Source organism: Tachyglossus aculeatus, chromosome 22 (genome assembly GCF_015852505.1).
Source record: "Tachyglossus aculeatus isolate mTacAcu1 chromosome 22, mTacAcu1.pri, whole genome shotgun sequence".
NCBI classification, from domain to species: Eukaryota; Metazoa; Chordata; class Mammalia; order Monotremata; family Tachyglossidae; genus Tachyglossus; species Tachyglossus aculeatus.
The window spans coordinates 25360879-25379393 of record NC_052087.1 but is presented as its reverse complement, the minus strand read 5'-3'; positions in this window follow the sequence as shown (position 1 = coordinate 25379393).

The following is an 18515-nucleotide window of genomic DNA, read 5'->3' as shown; positions in this document are numbered from 1 at the left end:
AGATCCAAGTAAGTTGAGTACTGTTTTCAGCATGAAAGGTCACTTTGAGCATGCTCGTGTACACCAGAGGCTGCCCAAATGCCAGAGCCCACAGCAAGCTGCCTTTTTACTGACTGGCTTTGATCCCATGAAGAACAACAAGGAAGAGACTTGCGAAGGCCTGATACAGGTGATTGCTGGCCCATGGGGGGCGAAGCATGGAAGGAAGCGTGGCATTCTCTCTCTGCTCTAAACAGTGATGGGCCCGGGCCAATCAGTGACTTTTTCTCCTTCTCTTGAGGTCTAATCTTTTTTGAGTCTATGTGAGTGTCTGTCTGTCTTGTCTCCGTGTCATACCTTCTTCTTTCTCCGTCTCTCTCACATCAACTTTCTTAGCCGAGTGAGTTTTCTTTCATGTCACTGCTAGAAGTTTCAGTTCAGTGAAACGCACTTTAGCAACGTGCCCAGAATTTCGATCTATCCTGACTTAGGAAAAGGCAGAAAGTGCATTAGAAGCTTGACGCTTGAGGCTGATAAAAGGTGGTCACTTTGAATCGTCAGGAGGCACAGAGGGAAGCACCTGGAGCAGAAGCAGGCAGAGGGGAAGCACACTGAGAAGCAGCAGGAGAGCAGCGCTCGGAAGCAGAAAGAAGCATCATCATCATCATCAATCGTATTTATTGAGCGCTTACTATGTGCAGAGCACTGTACTAAGCGCTTGGGAAGTACAAATTGGCAACATATAGAGACAGTCCCTACCCAACAGTGGGCTCACAGTCTAAAAGGGGGAGACAGAGAACAAAACCAAACATATTAACAAAATCAGCATTGGCAGAATGGGCTCCCTTAACCAGCAGACTGGTATTGGACCCTTGGTGGAGTGAGTGTGTGTATGTGTCACTTCCTTGCAAGTTGGTAAAACTAAGTAAAAAACTTTCCATAGTAACTATGGTGGTAGGAGGTGTGGTTTGATTTTACTAAGCGTCACCAAGGTTCCCCCGTCCAGGAAGGTCCTGGTTGGTAGAAAACAGGGGGGGCTTGCGACAATTTCTCCAGGTCTTTACATACAGTGTTGGTAGAAAAGCAGTATGAGAGAGAGCTGGCCCTGCCAGTTATCAGATCCAAGTTAGTTGGGTACTGTTCTCAGCATGAAAGGTCACTTTGAGCATGCTTATGTAATAATAATAATAATAATGTTAGCATTTGTTAAGAGCTTACTATGTGCAAAGCACTGTTCTAAGCGCTGAGGGGGGATACAAAGTGATCAGGTAGTCCCATGTGGGGTTCACAGTCTTAATCCCCATTTTACAGATGAGGTAACTGAGGCTCAGAGAAGTTAAGTGACTTGCCCGAGGTCACACAGCAGACATGTGGTGGAGCCAGGATTCGAACCCCTGATCTCTGACTCCAAAGCCCGTGCTCTTTCCACTGAGCCACGCTGCTTCTCTACACCAGAGGGTACCCAGATGCAGCCAGAAGTCCTTAGAATTAGCCATGGGAATGTGGATTCTTGGTGAGATAAGATGGAAGCATCGTGGTGAGAAGTGTTGCTTCTCATCGTGGCTTAGTGGATAGAGCAAAGGCTTGGGAGTCAGAAGTCGTGGGTTCTAATCCCAGCTCTACCACTTGTCAGCTGTGTGACTTTGGGCAAGTCACTTAACTTCTCTGTGCCTCAGTTCTCTCATCTGTAAAATGGGGATTAAGACTGTGAGTCCCACGTGGGACTACCTTATATTCGTTGTATCTACCCCAGTGCTTAGAACAGTGCTTAGCACATAGTAAGCACTTAACAAATACCACTGTTATTATTATTATTGTTAGCTTCACTACCTGTCTGCTGTGTGACCTTGGGCAAGTCACTTAACTTCTCTGCATCCTAGTTACCTCATCTATAAAATGGGGATTAAAAGTGTGAGCCCCATATGGGACAAGGACTGTGTGCAACCTTGATTAACTTGTATCTACTCTAGTGTTTCAAACAGTGCTTGGCACCTAGTAAGCACTAAACAAGTGCCATAATTATTACTGTTAATTATTTTTTATAAAAGCCAGCACCAATGCTCAGTTCTCCTACTCTCCTTCCTCATAGGCTCTGAAGGATATTTTGAGAGTAACCGTTTCCTTGAGCTTTCTTTGGCTAGGGGAAATCAAGTGGCAGGCAACTGCAGAAACAAGCTAACATGAGCTCCCCACCTCCACCCCTTTCTTTCCCAGGCTGATTAATAGTGAGGATATATTATCAGAGCTAATAGGACTCAAATGAAGAAACCTAGTGAAGTGAAACCCAGTAAATTGGTTCCCCGTGTTTCCCCCATCTCTCCTAATACCGATTGCTGGGGATTTTCATTCTTGTCCAGCCGGGGCTAAAAGGGAAAGGATTAGAAAGTAAATAACTCCCACACCTGCACTAGGGTAGCAGCCAGTTATTTCATTGGTCTATTAGCTTAGCAGAAATTTAAATCTCCAACAGAGAAACCTTTTCTTCTCTCTGAAAACAAAGCTTTGCCTCAGAAAATCAATGGCCCAAGTATGTGCCTGCCTTTTTTCCCCTTCTTCCCCTTCAAAGCTTTTACTTTTTCTCCCTCTCTTGGGGTCTAATCTTTTTTGAGTCTATGTGAGTGCCTGTCTGTCTTGTCTCTGTGTCATACCTTCTTCTTTCTCTGTCTCTCTCACATCAACTTTCTTAGATGAGTGAATTTTCTTTCATGTCACTGCTAGAAGTTTCAGTTCAGTAAAACGCACTTTAGCAACATGCCTAGAATTTCGATCTCTCCTGACTTAGGAAAAGGCAGAAAAGTGCATTAGAAGAAAGGGTACATTCATTACATAGACTTGGGGAAAGATGAAATTCATAAACTTGCTACTGTAGCTTATTATATTCTCAAAGTTTCTGTCACCCACCTGATGCTATCTTGCCACATCTGCTCTTGGGGTAATCTTTCCTTGCTGACAGAAGGGTTTGATTTGGTATTCTGTTTGCACAGTAGATGCAGTGACACACACAGCTAGTCTTTTCTTTCCACAAGTTTCATTTTAAGAGTGATGGAAACTGCCTGTCTTGTCTCTCAGGCAGAAGGAATGTTTAGCAGGCACTGCAAAGAGAACAGTGGAACCAAGCCTTCATTCCAGATGTCACATCCTTGGAGAGAAAACTGAGACGGGAAAGCTGTTGGGTACTCCAGGGGAAGGGCAGCCTTAATTTCATTTTCTTTTCCCTTTAAACGAATACTATTAAAGCAGGTGAGAGTCTACATAGAAGGGATTCCAGTTAGGGACTTCAATTCAGAGTCCCTTTTCTTAGTGAATAGTGTCTATTAGGGAAAATTCTGTGGGAAAAGTGTCAGTTGTTTAAACACCATTTGTCCCGGTACCTTAAACTTCTATTATTAATAATAATAATAATGGCATTTATTAAGTGCTTACTATGTGCAAAGCACTGTTCTAAGCGCTGGGGAGGTTAGGAGGTGATCAGGTTACCCCACGGGGGGCTCACGGTCTTAATCCCCATTTTACAGATGAGGTAACTGAGGCACAGAGAAGGCAAGTGACTTGCCCAAAGTCAAACAGCTGACAATTGGTGTAGTTGGGATTTGAACCCATGACCTCTGACTCCAAAGCCTGTACTCTTTCCACTGAGCCATGCTGCTTCTCAAGACAAACAAACCAGAACGCTCCATTCACAATCCAAAGGTGATGAACACGTTCCCCATATACACCAAGAGGCAGGAAAATTGCTGATGCACCTTTGGTAGAGGGATTGATTTGTCACTCCAGGGTGGTAAATATCTCCAGACCCAACTTAGGCTCTCATGAACAGTGTTTGAGTCTAATTTCCTACGTTGATTTGAGACCTGAATCATCTATAGACCTCATATCTGTTAATCGTGTGAACGTCAAGTACAGTAGTGAGAAAGAGTACTCAATGACATGGTTCTAAAAAGAAAACCTATCTACCAGCATTGAAACATGGCTTGTGAGAAGCAAACTCTGTAGGTAGGAACCTGGCAAAAAATAGATGACAATAGAATTCCCCAAAGGCTGCTATATAATGTCATGAAGTGGGCTATCCTATAAACATGATGGAGGAAAAATAAGCAAAAAACTTGGCTGTTCTTTTTTTAAAAAATGGTGTTAAGTGCTTACTGTACACTGCTTACTATACACACAGTACTAAGTGCTGGGGTAGGTACCAAGCTTATCAGGATAGACATGGTCCATGTCCCACGTGGAGATCGCAGTGTATCTGTTTATTGTTGTATTGTACTCTCCCAGGTGCTTAGTACAGTGCTCTGCACACAGTAAGTGCTCAATAAATACGATAGAGTGAATGAATGAGTTTTACAGATGAGGGAATTGAGGTACAAAGAAGTTAAGTGACTTGCCCAAGATCACACAGCGGACAACTGGTGGAGCCAGGATTAGAATCCAGGTCCTGTGACTTCAAGGCCTGTGCTCTTTCCACTCATGATAAACTCATTGCGGGCAGGGAACTTTCTCACCATCTAGACTGAAAGTTCAATGTGGGCAGGGAATGCATCTACCAACTCTGTTGTACTGTAGTCTCCCAAGTGCTTAGTGCAGTGCTTTGCCCATAGTAAGCACTCAATAAATACCGATGATGATGATGACTAGGCCGTGCTGTTTGTTTTTTATGGCATTTGTTTAGCACTTACCCTGTGTTAAACACTCTTTTAAGTGTTGGGGTAGATCTGAGTTTATCAGGTTGGATGCAGTTCTTGAGAATAGACTTCAGTTGCACTGCAAAACTGGGAAGCAGTCCTGGGAACAGCTCCAGATGGTGGTTTGGCACAAACCTAAACCAAGTACTTACCGGTGAATAGTTTGGAAGGAGCTGTTTGCAAAAGTAGTGGTCCTTCCAGCCAAATCCCTATACATTTATAAGTGTCACGATTTGAAATAAAGGATACATATTTATTTATAGGCAATTTCCCATTCTTGTATTTTCACCTCATTTTGGCAAGAATGCTGGAAGGGAATTAGGTGACAATCTTCTGGCAGTGGACATCTGTGCGGATAGGGATAGGTGATGCAGAGAGACAGTTCGCGTTTGTGTGCTGCGGCGATCAGGACGTGTGTATTATAAAGCAAGTTCTCTTGAATGTGAGGCTCTTGTAGGACATAACTTCTGAGTGTATTTGGACTTTTCAGGGAATGTAAGTAGGCGATGCACTCTCCAGCTTGGCAATGCCAGTTAGTCTTGTGAATCCATCCAGTTTCCAGTATTGCTCTCTCAGTTTATTAATGTCTCTGTGGCTTGGCATCAGAATGCTAATGTGGTAGTACCTTTCTTGAGTCCTTCCTAGGAAGACATTCTTGCCTTTCCCCAGTGGATTTATTGTAAGGCACTCGTGATGATGGGAGCAGTCGGAAATGAGGGACCTATCCTGAGGACAGTAGCATTGCCTTTTTTCAGTTTGAACACATTCATAAGCATCCTCTTAAAGCCTTATCAGTGAAAGACAAATGAAAACTGCAACTGAACAATACTATGGGCTCTCTTGGATGGAATCTTCTGAATTTTATAGCTTATGCGGTAAAGCTGGAGCCAGGCTATATGATTGTTCCCTCCCTGGAACCCACATAAAAATGAGATGTGTCTCCCATGAGGCCTTTCTAATGAGCTAAAGATTTTAAATCAAACATATGCAATAAATCAGAGCAAAGGATCTCCGTACCAGACACTTCCTGAAACCTGCAATACAGCTGTAAGTCGCTTAGAATATGGGGAAATCCTGACTCCCTGCAAACATCACATCATAAAAAGATCTTTCAATTAATCTTTGATCTCAGAACTGGTGATAGAAATTTCTTCCCTTTGGTATTTTGCCAGTGCTTCTCCATCCATTTCCTCATTTTCTTTCAATTTTGAAACTTACCCTTCTTCTAGTAGTCAAAATAGTAATAGAATCAATCAATCATATTTATTGAGTGCTTACTGTATGCAGAGCACTGTGCTAGGCTCCTGGGAGAGTATAATATAACAGAGTTGGTAGATATGTTCCCTGCCCACAATGAGTTCAGAGTCTGCAGATGAGACGAGACACTTACTGTGTGTTGAGCACTGTATTAGAGAAGCAGCGTGGCTCAGTGGAAAGAGCATGGGCTTTGGAGTCAGAGGTCATGGGTTTGAATCCCGACTGCCACATGTCTGCTGTGTGACCTTGGGCAAGTCACTTCTCTGAGCCTCAGTGACCTCATCTGTAAAATGGGGATTAAGACTGTGAGCCGCACATGGGACAACCTGATTACCTTGTATCCCCCCCTGGGCTTAGAACAGTGTTCTGCACATAGAGCTTAACAAATGCCATCATTATTATTATTATTATTACTAAGTACTGGGAGAGAATACACAGGTAGGAATTAGTCGTGGTCTACTGTCTTACATCCCCTTCTCCTGGGTCATCCCACCATGAAAACCTAATGGCTTTTAAAATTATTAGGCTGAAAGAATGATTCCACTGTAGGCTACAAGGACAAATTCAAGGCTAAGAGGGAGAAAGTTCCAAATGAAAGTACTGCTTCAAAAAGGACAGAAAGGCCAAATTCACATCCCCTTCCGCACCCACTGGAACTCTTCTGCTCTTGCCTGGAGTTGCCCCAAGTGTGGAGCTTCTAGCCTTGCATAATAATTATTGCATTTGTTAAGCATTTACTATGTTCCAAGCACTAGTAAATGCTTAACAAATGCAATAATGCAGTGCCAAGCACTGTTCTAAGCTCTGGGGTAGATACAAGATAGTCCGGTTGTCCCATATTGGGCTCACATTTTTAATCCTCATTTTACAGATGAGGTAACTGAGGCCCAGGGAAGTTAAGTGGCTTGCCCAAGGTCACACAACGGACAAGTAGCGGAGCCGGGATTAGAACCCACGTCTTCTGACTCTCAAGCCCGTGCTCTAGCCACTAAGCCATGCTGCTTCTCTATGCCACTCCCCACTCATATCAGATTTTAGGAAGATCTCAGTGGAGATGTTAAGGAAAATAAAGATCTGTTTTGTAGAAAATGATGGGCCGAGTCTAGTTCTCCCTTCCCTCTTTGACCTCTTCATATCTGAGGTTTCCTCAAGCATGAAAATCCCTCTTTAATGTCTTCTTTATGGCAATGATGTCATAATAACAATTCATCATAGAGGCCATCAAGTTCTCTGAGAGCTCCATTTACTCTGGGAAGTTTTGAGGGGTACCTATTTCCCATTTTAAGGCTCGTGGCTGCCTGCCTGTACTTAATAAAAAAAAAATTCCCGTGAATATTCTGAATGGAGAGTTAAGGATGTGATAGGAATGACAGCCTTCTTTTTTTAAAAGAAAATCCAAATATTTGATCCTGAATGCGGGAAAGTGGATAGAGTTATTTTTCCTGTTCAAGAACATGGTTCTAATAGAAACACACTCCATTTGCATGGTCTGTCTGGAAAGACTTCTATGTAATGAGGAGTTCTTCACCAAGCATGTTAGGTTCACTGGGAATCAGAAGACCTGGGTTCTAATCCCAATTTGCCTGTTGGGGCTATGCCATCAGTGGTGAGGATTTCTGTGAGCTGGACTGGCCCAGAGGGAATTCTGACAAATAGCTGACTGATATGGGCAGCAAAAACTGCAGTGACCATCTTCCTTCTGGATCATGGCACCACAACACAGCAACGACACCAAGCTGTGGTCTCTGAGGCTGTGAACTTTGCATGCACTATGCTGACACCCCTTTAGAGCCCTTCTGAAATTGTACCTTCTCTAGTAGTCTTTTCCCAAGTAACTAATATCTAGCCTCTCCATTTGAGGCCTTTTGTGCCTCCTAAACACCATAAGTGTTCACAACGTTTTAGCACCTATGTCTCATATATCTTATATATTCTCTTCCTCCCTCCTATCTGCAGGTAATTAAATGTCCTTCTTCCCCAGTAGGTTGTAAACTCCTTGAAGGTAGAAATCATGTATACTTTGTCCAGAGTAAGTACTCAATAACTATTCTTGATTGAAGCAGTCCCTGCCTGCGGATTCACATAGCGTACTCCAGGTCACAGTTGGAACTCTGAAAACAGCTAGCAATGTGATTAATTCTTTTCCTCAGTTTCTCAGTCCCGAAGTTCTACGACCAAAGTTTGTTCTGTGGTTCTTAGCCGAAGACTCCATCAACTCATACAAAGTTATTCCCTTCTGTAAAGTTATTCCCTTCTGTATGCCATTGTAGCCAGTTTACAGAGCTTGTAGTCACCTGTGACTGTCTTTTTATCCCGATGCCTACCCAATGGAATTGCTCACGGTAAGCCAGCCCTTTTGTGATTGCTACACACCTTATTTGCAATTATCTCTTTCCAGTTCTCCATGCAGTGATTATTTGGGGATCAAATTCTTATTCATCAGTCAATAGTATTTATCAAATGCTTAATGTGTGCAGAACACTACGGAGAGGAAAATAGAATAGGTAGACATGCTTCCTGCCCACAAGGAAATTACAACCCAAATACAATACATTTGTTCTCATGTTGGTTTCACACTTCTCTGACAGGCTTGCATTTTTCCTTGGTTCTCATCTTTCTCCTTCTCCTCTCCTTTTCCTACTCTGATTTGACCTTGTCCTTCTTTCCTCTTCTTTCTCCAATCTTCTATATTCTCCTTCCTCCTCTTTTCCTTTCACCCTCTTCCATTCCCTCCTCCTCTTCTTCTCTGCCCCGTTAACTCTCATTTCTCCCTCTGTCTTTCATCTTTCCCTCTGTCTTTCATCTCTCCCTCTCTCTTCTCTTTCTTGTAACAGTACATTTTAGTAGGAGATGAATCAATGGGGCTATCCCCTGCTGCTAATCTCCCACAGCAGATAGAAAATGACAACATTTTTCACGTCCTATTCATCTCCTATTCTGCCGGGCCTCCAAGGCACTTTTATTTATTTATTTTTGCATTATATTTTTGCCAGTGTAATGTGACTTCCTCAATATGTCTGGCCTGATTGAGCAAACACATCAGCGGCAGAGATCATGGCTCTTTTCTCTTTTTCAACTGTAGTTAATGGGACAAGTATATCTTGTTTGTGTGACATTTAATTTAATACAATGCTAATTGAAGAAATGGATGACTACAGTGGATGTATTAATGGCCATGTGTTTTGTAATCTTTCACCAAGATGTCTTTTTATCACATAGGAAGTATTGGGGCTAGGACCGTTGCTCAGTAAGAATAATTTTGAATTGCTGATGGGTTGTGTCCTTGTTTGGCCCAGTTTGCCTAACCATAGTTACTTGCTGGAAGTTCACATTGCATTATTTCAAGGATGATTATTCTGAATATATCAATTAATGTGCTTATCCATATGTACCTGTCTCAGATAATCACCTCTATAGTTTAATATCTTTGGATTGCTGTGAGCTTTCACATTGATTTTCCGGTACTATTACTTGCTTTCAAGGCCTTGAATTGAGGATTTCATTGTACTTCATAGATCTACTTTGATCATATACACCCAGCTAGCTATACATTAGCATTAGAATCAACGGAGTTAATGAATCAAGATTACAATCCAAGCTATTTAAAGATTGCCATTATCTAATGATGAAGGTATCAGGTATCAGCTTTTTATCTCATTCTTAGAGGACCTTTTGGGACAGACCATTCAGATTTGTCTTTCAAAGTTAGTTGAGGAGGATACTAGATATATAGATTTTAGCCTTTTTGATTTTTGTTGGCCTCCGGATGAAGGTGTTTTATTTGGATTATATATGATAATGCCTTGAAATCCAAGCAAATTAAACCTAGATTTAAGTTTCCGTCCCTCTCCCCCTTCTAGATTGTGAGCCAGTTGTTGGGTAGGGACCATCTCTATACGTTGCCGACTTGTACGTGGCTCAGTGGAAAGAGCCCGGGCTTGGGAGTCAGAGGTCATGGGTTCTAATCCCGGCTCCTCCACTTGTCTGCTGTGTGACTTTGGGCAAGTCACTTAACTTCTCTGTGCTTCAGTTACCTCATCTGTAAAATGGGGATTAAGACTGTGAGTCCTGCATGGGACAACCTGATTACCTGGTATCTCCTCTAGCGCTTAGAACAGTGCTTGGCACATAGTAAACACTTAACAAATACCATAACTATTGTTGTACTTCCCAAGTGCTTAGTACAGTGCTCTGCACACAGTAAGCGCTCAATAAATATGACTGACTGAATGAATGAATAATTCTTCAAAGTGAGAAAATAATCAATTCCTCCATTCGCCTTTTGCTACCACTTTCTCTGTGGTTTCTTCCTATTTCTAACAGCCCACCCATAGGTCATCCCTCTCATTACCCTTCTTACTTGATTTTTTAAAACTACAGTTTACATGCCACTATTTGGATTCAATCCCTTAGAGGGAGTAAGGATGATAGTATTAGTAGTAGTATTTTCAAAATGATATTTTTGTGTGACACATCATACAAGGTGATAATAGGAAGCAGAGAGAGGAAGGAGACTGAGACATATTCTATGTATGCACCCTACAGTGGCACAGAGAGAGGAACCCAGAGGAAGGTATGAGTATATATTGAGAGAGAGGGATAATAATGTTGTAATGGTACATAGTAGCACACACACAGACATTGAGAACATACACTCAGATGATGATCAGGATGAAGCGATACAGAGACAGAAACAGAAAAACAGAGAGAAGCAGAAGCTTTAAGGGCAAAATGGGCAGAGGCTCTGTGAGACAGAGAAGTCAGATGGAAAGGAGGAAATGGGGCAGAAATACACGCACATAAATGGAGGGAGGCAAACCACAACTAGATTTCTGTTCCTTGTTCTTTCTCAGTCACTGCTGGAGAGAGCAGTGGTAGGGATCTGGTTTGAAGGATAGAAGAAATTTAACCATGGGGCAAGAGGCAGGCACCTCTCTGGGTGAGGATCCTGACAACTGCAACCTCCATTTGTGCCTTGCCTCTGGCTTGGAGAAGCCCAGTCCACTTCTGGGGTTTCCACAGAAGCAGAAAAAGGAAATGGTGGCAGCAGTCCAGAGATACCTTGGTCAGCATGGCCCCCTCCATATCCTGCCATTATATCCCAGCTCAGGTTATCCCTAGGTGACTAGAGTTTGCAGGCTGGACCTGCTTCCATGCCAGGGACCTGCCTTAGAGACTCTCCCTTGAAAGAGTCTCTCCCTCCCTCTTTCCCACTGCCTCTGTGATAGTGCCAAGGAGGGGTGGTATGCGCATTGTACTGGGCATGGTGGAAGGCATTCTGTGTAGAAGGAGGAGAGACAAGGGGCAGGGATAATGCACCCTTGGGTGGAAGGTATCCAAAGCTGGTGTTCTGGCCTGAGTGCAAAATTGGATGTTTCTCCTTCTGGTAAGTATTTGTTCAAAGAGAGGCAGAGACCAGGGTAGAGTAACTAGTTGTAGGCTCCATGAAGGTCTCTAGACTTTGGACTTTGGACCTTAGTACAGTGCTCTGCAATCAATCAATCAATCAATCAATCGTATTTATTGAGCGCTTACTATGTGCAGAGCACTGTACTAAGCGCTTGGGAAGTACAAATTGGCATCACATAGAGACAGTCCCTGCCCAACAGTGGGCTCACAGTCTAAAAGGGGGAGACAGAGAACAGAACCAAACATACCAACAAAATAAAATAAGTAGGCTAGAAATGTACAAGTAAAATAAATAAATAAATAAATAGAGTAATAAATATGTACAACCATATATACATATATACAGGTGCTGTGGGGAAGGGAAGGAGGTAAGATGAGGGGATGGAGAGGGGGACGAGGGGGACAGGAAAGAAGGGGCTCAGTCTGGGAAGGCCTCCTGGAGGAGGTGAGCTCTCAGCAGGGCCTCTGCACATAGTAAGCGCTCAATAAATATGATTGATGATGACCCCGTGCAATTAGAAGCTAGGGAGAGTGACAGCCCCTGGCCAGAAGCAAGTCACTGGAGGAAATGTGCTTGATGCCAGACTCTGGAATCTTTAGGAAGCCAGGCTTGAGAGTAATTTGGAGACCTGACTCCAGGGGAGCTGGAAGGATGGCTCTGATATGTCACTCAGGGCTGTTTCGTTTTCAGCGTCGGAATCAGGTGGACACAGTCCCTACTCCTTCCTGAGAACCATCTTACTATGGCATGCTTCTTCAGGCGTTACCAGCTGGTTGCTGGGTGCTTCAAATTCCACAAGGTTTTTGTAGAAACAACTGGACCCCTGATGCTTGGGAATAGGTCCCCAATTGACTGAACCAATGGAGGGGGAAATGACATATAATTGAAAGGGAAGAAACAATTTGCTTGGTGTTCTTTCTCAGAGGCTGCCATGGCTAGTGGTAATAATAATAATAATAATAATGGCATTTATTAAGTGCTTGCTATGTGCAAAGCACTGTTCTAAGTGCTAGGAAGCCACACTCATCTCAGAGGGAAGAGAATATGAGCCCACTGTTGGGTAGGAGTTGTCTCTAGTTGCTGAATTGTACTTTTGGAGCATTTAGTACAGTGCTGTACACATAGTAAGTGCTCAATAAATATGATTGAATGAATGTTGCATGAGGAGGGAAAAGGGTTACATGTCTCCATTCCAGATAACTTGTGTGCAATGGCTTCTATTGCCATTTCATGACACATTTTTCATTATCATCCCATAAGTAGCAAAGAAAAGTGAAACTTAAACCCTCCCATCTGGGTTTTGGAGTAATTCAGAGGCTTTAAAGAGGCTGTAAACAAATGTAAAATTATTAAAAGTTTCTATGGAGGGTGGGGATCTCTGAGAAGTGACAAACAGGTGTTTCACTCCAAATCATGGCAACATTCTGAGAAATTGTGAGGGGTGTGTGTGTGTGTGTGTGTGTGTGTGTGAGAGAGAGAGAGAGAGAGAGAGAGAGAGAGAGAGAGAGAGAGAGAGAATATGTACAATTAGCAATCATCAATGTTGGCCAGGGCTCATTTATGGTCTTACTGGGAAGGGTGGATGGGTTGCTGTTCTCATGTTAGAAAATCAATGGAAATCTAGAGCAGGTGGCAGCTGGCAAGACCAGGAAGCATTTCAGAAAATGGGGAAAATGAGAAACAAAAACTAAAAGTTAGGAAAGCTGTATCATTCACTGAAGATTTTCCTGGGGGTGGTGAGGTGATATTTCTGCTGTTTTGCTGTGAGGACTAAGCTCAACATTCAGCTCACTACAGAGCTTCCACCGTGCAACCACAGCCAGCAGCCAGGGGTAGAGCTGGGGGAATAATTTCCATTAATATTAGTTCTCATGCAAGATCCAACTGCTGGTATTGCAGAGATCTGGTGTGTCTCCGATACCCTTCATTTGCAGGACTTTATACTTCAGAGCAGAAAGCCCGGGCTTTGGAGTCAGAGGTCAGGGGTTCAAATCCCAGCTCTGCGAATTGTCAGCTGTGTGACTTTGGGCAAGTCACTTCACTTCTCTGTGCTTCAGTTACCTCACCTGTAAAGTGGGGATTAAGACTGTGAGCCCCCCGTGGGACAACCTGATCACCTTGTAACCTCCCCAGTGCTTAGAACAGTGCTTTGCACATAGTAAGTGCTTAATAAATGCCATCATTAATTAATTAATTAAAGGGGGTGGAATTGTTTTTTTGGGAAGAGTGCTGTCCTTGGTTTTGAATATGTAAGGTGATTGCTGTTTTGGGGCAGCCAGTGGAAAATTAAAATGCATTTTGGATGCAAATGTAGGCAATAATGTAAAAATTGCGCTGGCATCCAAATTTGGTTTAGAAAGTCAAGCCAATTATTTTCCTTAGAAACAAGCTCGTTTTGAGGTGAACAGAGAAAGTGAATTAGCAGGGTACTATTTCTTATCTTTGTCTTCCCTTATTAAGATGACTCAGATCTGTACATATTTAATATTCTATTTATTTTGTTAATGTGCATCTAGCTTTAATTCTATTTGTTCTATCGACTTGACACCTGTCCACATGTTTTGTTTTGTTGTCTGACTCCCCCTTCTAGACTGTGAGCCCGTTGTTGGCTAGGGACCGTCTCTATATGTTGCTGACTTGTACTTCCCAAGCGCTTAGTACAGTGCTCTGCACACAGTAAGCACTCAATAAATACGATTGAATAAATGAATGAATCTGGAGTTCTTTCTGCCCAAGTGCTATTTAAAAACCAATCTCTAGACACAGGCAGGGAGACCATAGATTAAAGATTAATTGCTGATACAATGCTCATTTCCATTCTCCAAATATAGGTTTGACAAGAGGAGAGCTATTGAAATGTTTTGGTCTTATCCCAGTGCACTCTCTGAAGCAAGAGTCTGCATCAGGAACCTTTTTATGCAGAAGAGCAAATAAAATTAAATCTGTGAGCAGGTGGTGTGCAAAGAGCCAGTCATACAATTTAAACACACACTGACACTTCATTGCAAAACTAACAATACTAAATGCTTCATACCCCCACATTCATGCAATGCTGGCTTCATAGTAGCTGGGTTCTCATAGGTCACCAATGACCTACTTCTTCCCAAATCCAACGGCCTTTACTCTATCCTAATCCTCCTCTTTCATTCATTCATTCATTCAATCATATTTATTGAGCAGTTACTGTGTGCAGAGTGCTGTACTAACTGTGTGGGAAGTACAAGTTGGCAACATATAGAGATGGTCCCTACCCAACAACGGGCTCACAATCTAGAAGGGGGAGACAGACAAAAAAACAAAACGTGGACAGGTGTCATCATCAGAATAAATAGAAATAAAGCTAGATGTGCATTAGCAAAATAGAATAGTAAATATTGCAATCAGACCAACTCCTCCACTCCCTAAGCTGTTACCTGCAACTATCTTAAATCAATCACCTCTCAGCTGCCTTTGACATTGTCGACCACCCCCTTCTCCTGGAAACCTTGGCTTCACTGACTCTGTCCTCTCCGGGTTCTCCTCTTAACCTTCTGGCCATTCATTCTCAGTCCCTTTCACGGGCTCCTCCTCTACCTCCTACCCCCTAACTATGGGGGTCCCTCAAGGATCAGTTCTGGGTCTCATTCTATTCTCCATCTACACCCACTCCCTTGGAGAACTCATTATCTCCCATGGCTTCAACTACTCTATGCGGACTATACCCAAATATACATCTCCAGTCCTTATCTCTCTCCCTCTCTTCAATCTTGCATTTCCTGTTGCCCTCAAGACGTCTCTACTTGGTTGTCCTCCCATCACCGTAAGCTTAACATGTCCAAAACAGAATTTCTTAACTTCTCACAGCAGACGGTACTACCATCCTTCCTGTCTCACAAGCCCATAATCTTGACATTATCCTTGACTCCTCTCTTTCATCAAAAACCACATATTCAATCCATCACTAAATCCTGTCAGTTCTACCTTCACAACATTCCTAAAATCTCCCCTTTTTTCTCCATCCGAACTTTTACCTTGTCAATACAATCACTCATCTGGATTACTGCTTCAACCTCCTTAATAACCTCCCAGCCTCCTCTCTCTCCCAACTCCAGTCCATACTTTGCTCTGCTGCCCAGATCATTTTTCTACGCAAACATTCAAGATGTCACCCCACTCCTCAAGAAACCCCAATAGTTGCCCATCCACCTTCGCAAAAAAAAAAAAAAATCCTCACATGTATGTATCTGTCATTTATTTATTATACTATTGCCTGTCTCCCCCGCCCTCTGTAAACTCATTGTGGGCATGGAAAATGTGTCGGTTTATTGTTGTATTCAACTCTCCCAAGTGCCTAGTGCAGTGCTCCACGCACAGTACGTGTTCAATAAATATCATTGAATGAATGAATTAACCTGCTCCTTCAGGAAACCCAGAGATACTTGAGTTTTTAGAGCTCCAACATGACATTTGACATCATTACATCATGCTGCACAAGGTGCAGTGAAATTGTGTCATTGGGCTACATAGCTTTTTCATAAAAATAGCTGTTCCTGCCAGTGGGGGAGGATGGGGGCACGAGGGGAGGGAGCTAAGAATGGAAGGGATGGAAAGAGCTTTGAAGATGGGGAGGGATGTGGTTTAGTGGATTAATTCAGCACCCTTGTGAACTCTACCATGTGACAGATTGTGGTGATGGTAGCAAGCAGAGGAGAAGTGGATGGATCAGCCAGTCATGGAAGTCTAGGTGGTGGTGATAACAAGTGGTGATAAGGGTGGGGACCGTTCTCTTTGCTGGCTGCTCAAGCAAGAGATTGAAGTGAACAAACACACATTCCTGAGGTTCTGAATGAAAGGAGAGGAGGGTGGAAATTTGGTGACTCTGCCATCGACACCCGGAACTTGCCCCTTATCCCTATATGCTCAGTGTGGATTTACTGGGGGTATGTACTGGATGGACTCAATATCACCCTAGCTCTGAGGGCCCGATTGTCCACTGAATACCATCACAACAGAGTTAGAGGAACTTCATCCAGCTAGGGCACTGTCACCCCTTGCTCTTTCTGCCACCATTTCTATAAGGCCATTAAGCTGTTCATGAAACATAACAGAAGAAAGGCTGCCTAGATGGAAGCCAAATTGATTTTCTGATTTTCTCGCCTCCTCCATTCATCTCTAAAAGGAACTTGGTAGGATTTCTAATGCACTCTGTGTGACATTCAGTCAAGCTAGACAGAAGATGAAATAATTGCGGGCTTAACCTGTGACATGAGCTAGAAGCAGGCAGAGTGACATAGGGTTAAACAACATTATGTAGGCAATTGCCTGGGAATAAATATATGCTGGGAGCAGGAAGGTTGTGGAAAACAATAAAGACTAGCCGGTATTAGCTTCGGAAATTTCTGATAGATTCGATGGTCATTTCTTGATTTTTGAACGTCGGTAAAGAGCATCCTTTCCCTCTTCACTATCATACTTTGAGATTATGGCCATGTATGAGTACAAAGTGGCTTTTAAATACTAGTTCAATCCTCCCCATACTCTCCCTCTCTGGGGAGAGAGGATGAAGTAAGATTTACTTGGGAAGACACTGCAGAACCAAGATAAGTGAGTCCACCCGTCGCTCTGGACACGGTAAGCACCTGATAAAAAACACTGATTGATTTGGGAGTGGCCAGTGAGAGCTGGGTCCATGTTGGGGGCTCTGATCAGGCATTAGATCAACCATGAAAATGAGCACAAGACCCAGAAAGAATGGGTCTAGCTCTAAAATAAATTAGATTAAGCATGTGAGAATCTTAAAATTAGACCTCACATAAACACTCGATAAATATCATTGGTTTGATTAATTGACTGATTGGGATTATGTTTCTTCCAGCCTCTGATGGTCTGTGGGTGCACAAGTATCATGCCCCTGGTATCTCTGGGATAAGGCTAGTGAAAATTTGGGGGATCAGTTCACTTTTTGGTAGGCTGATTGTCTTTTAAAGGCACTCTCTTTCCCTCACCCTCTCCCCAACCCAGGCTTCCCACCCACAAGACCGTCAACTCCTTGTGGTTAGGGAATGTTTCTACCAACTCTGTTATATTATTCTCTCTGCACATAGTAAGCACTCAATAAATTCAATTGATCGATTGGTAGCTGCCTTAAATTTGTGAAATGACTTTGCATTTTCTTGTTTTTCCAGGAAGCTCAAGTTGCTTCATGAATGTGGTCTGATTTAACTTTACAATGACCCAAGAAATAGCAAGGGAGCAGGAATGACTCTTTCCATTTGACCAATAAAGAAATCGAGGCTCTGAGAGGTCAGCAGATTTCTTCTAGGTCACACAGTCAGCAAGGCAGGAATTGAATTCTTGTGCCCAAAGCAGGGCTTTTCCCAGTGGACCTAGCTTCCTTTAACATTCTGTTTAACTTATCCCTTCCAGATCCCAGAGCAGATAGCACAGGCTTGGTGTCCTTTTAGCACATTAATTATGCAGCCCAGGAATATCCTCTGCTTAATTTAGAAAGCACAGAGCAAGTGTATTTTGAACAAATTGGTTCCTCCATGTTCTGCTTATTGTTCAAATTATTCAACGCCCAGGTATTACAGGGAAAGATTTAGCATTACTAGGAAAAGTAGCCTAGGTTCCGCTCTAGCCACTTAGGCAAAACAAGTAAAGAGACGAAGATCTATACCCTCTAAAAATTTGCAGGCTAACATACGATTAACACTGAACAACAGAAAAATCATTTACAAGGGACAGTGCAAACATCTGCTGTTGTTCCACACCCACACACATGAATGAAATCTCACTGTCCTTACATCTTTGCACTTGAATTACGGCCACCCAGAAACAGTTTGGCTTAATGAATACAGTACGAACCTGGGGGTCAAAGGACCGGGGTTCTAATAATTGCCTTTGCCACCTGTCTGCTTTGTGTGACCGTGGGTAAATTATTTAACTTCTCTGTGCCTCAACTACCTCCTCTGGAAAATGGGGATTAAGATTGTGAGCCCCGTGTGGGACAAGGACTGTGGCCAATCTGATTTATTTGTATCTATCTCAGTGCTTACTACAGCGCCTGGCACATAGCACTTAACAAATACCATAAAAAATATAATCACAGCATTTTCTATTTTCTGTATATCCAAACTTTATGTTTTAATAACCAGACACTTGGGAAGAATTTATCCCCTAGCTTTTTAAAGAGAAAAACATGCATTGTC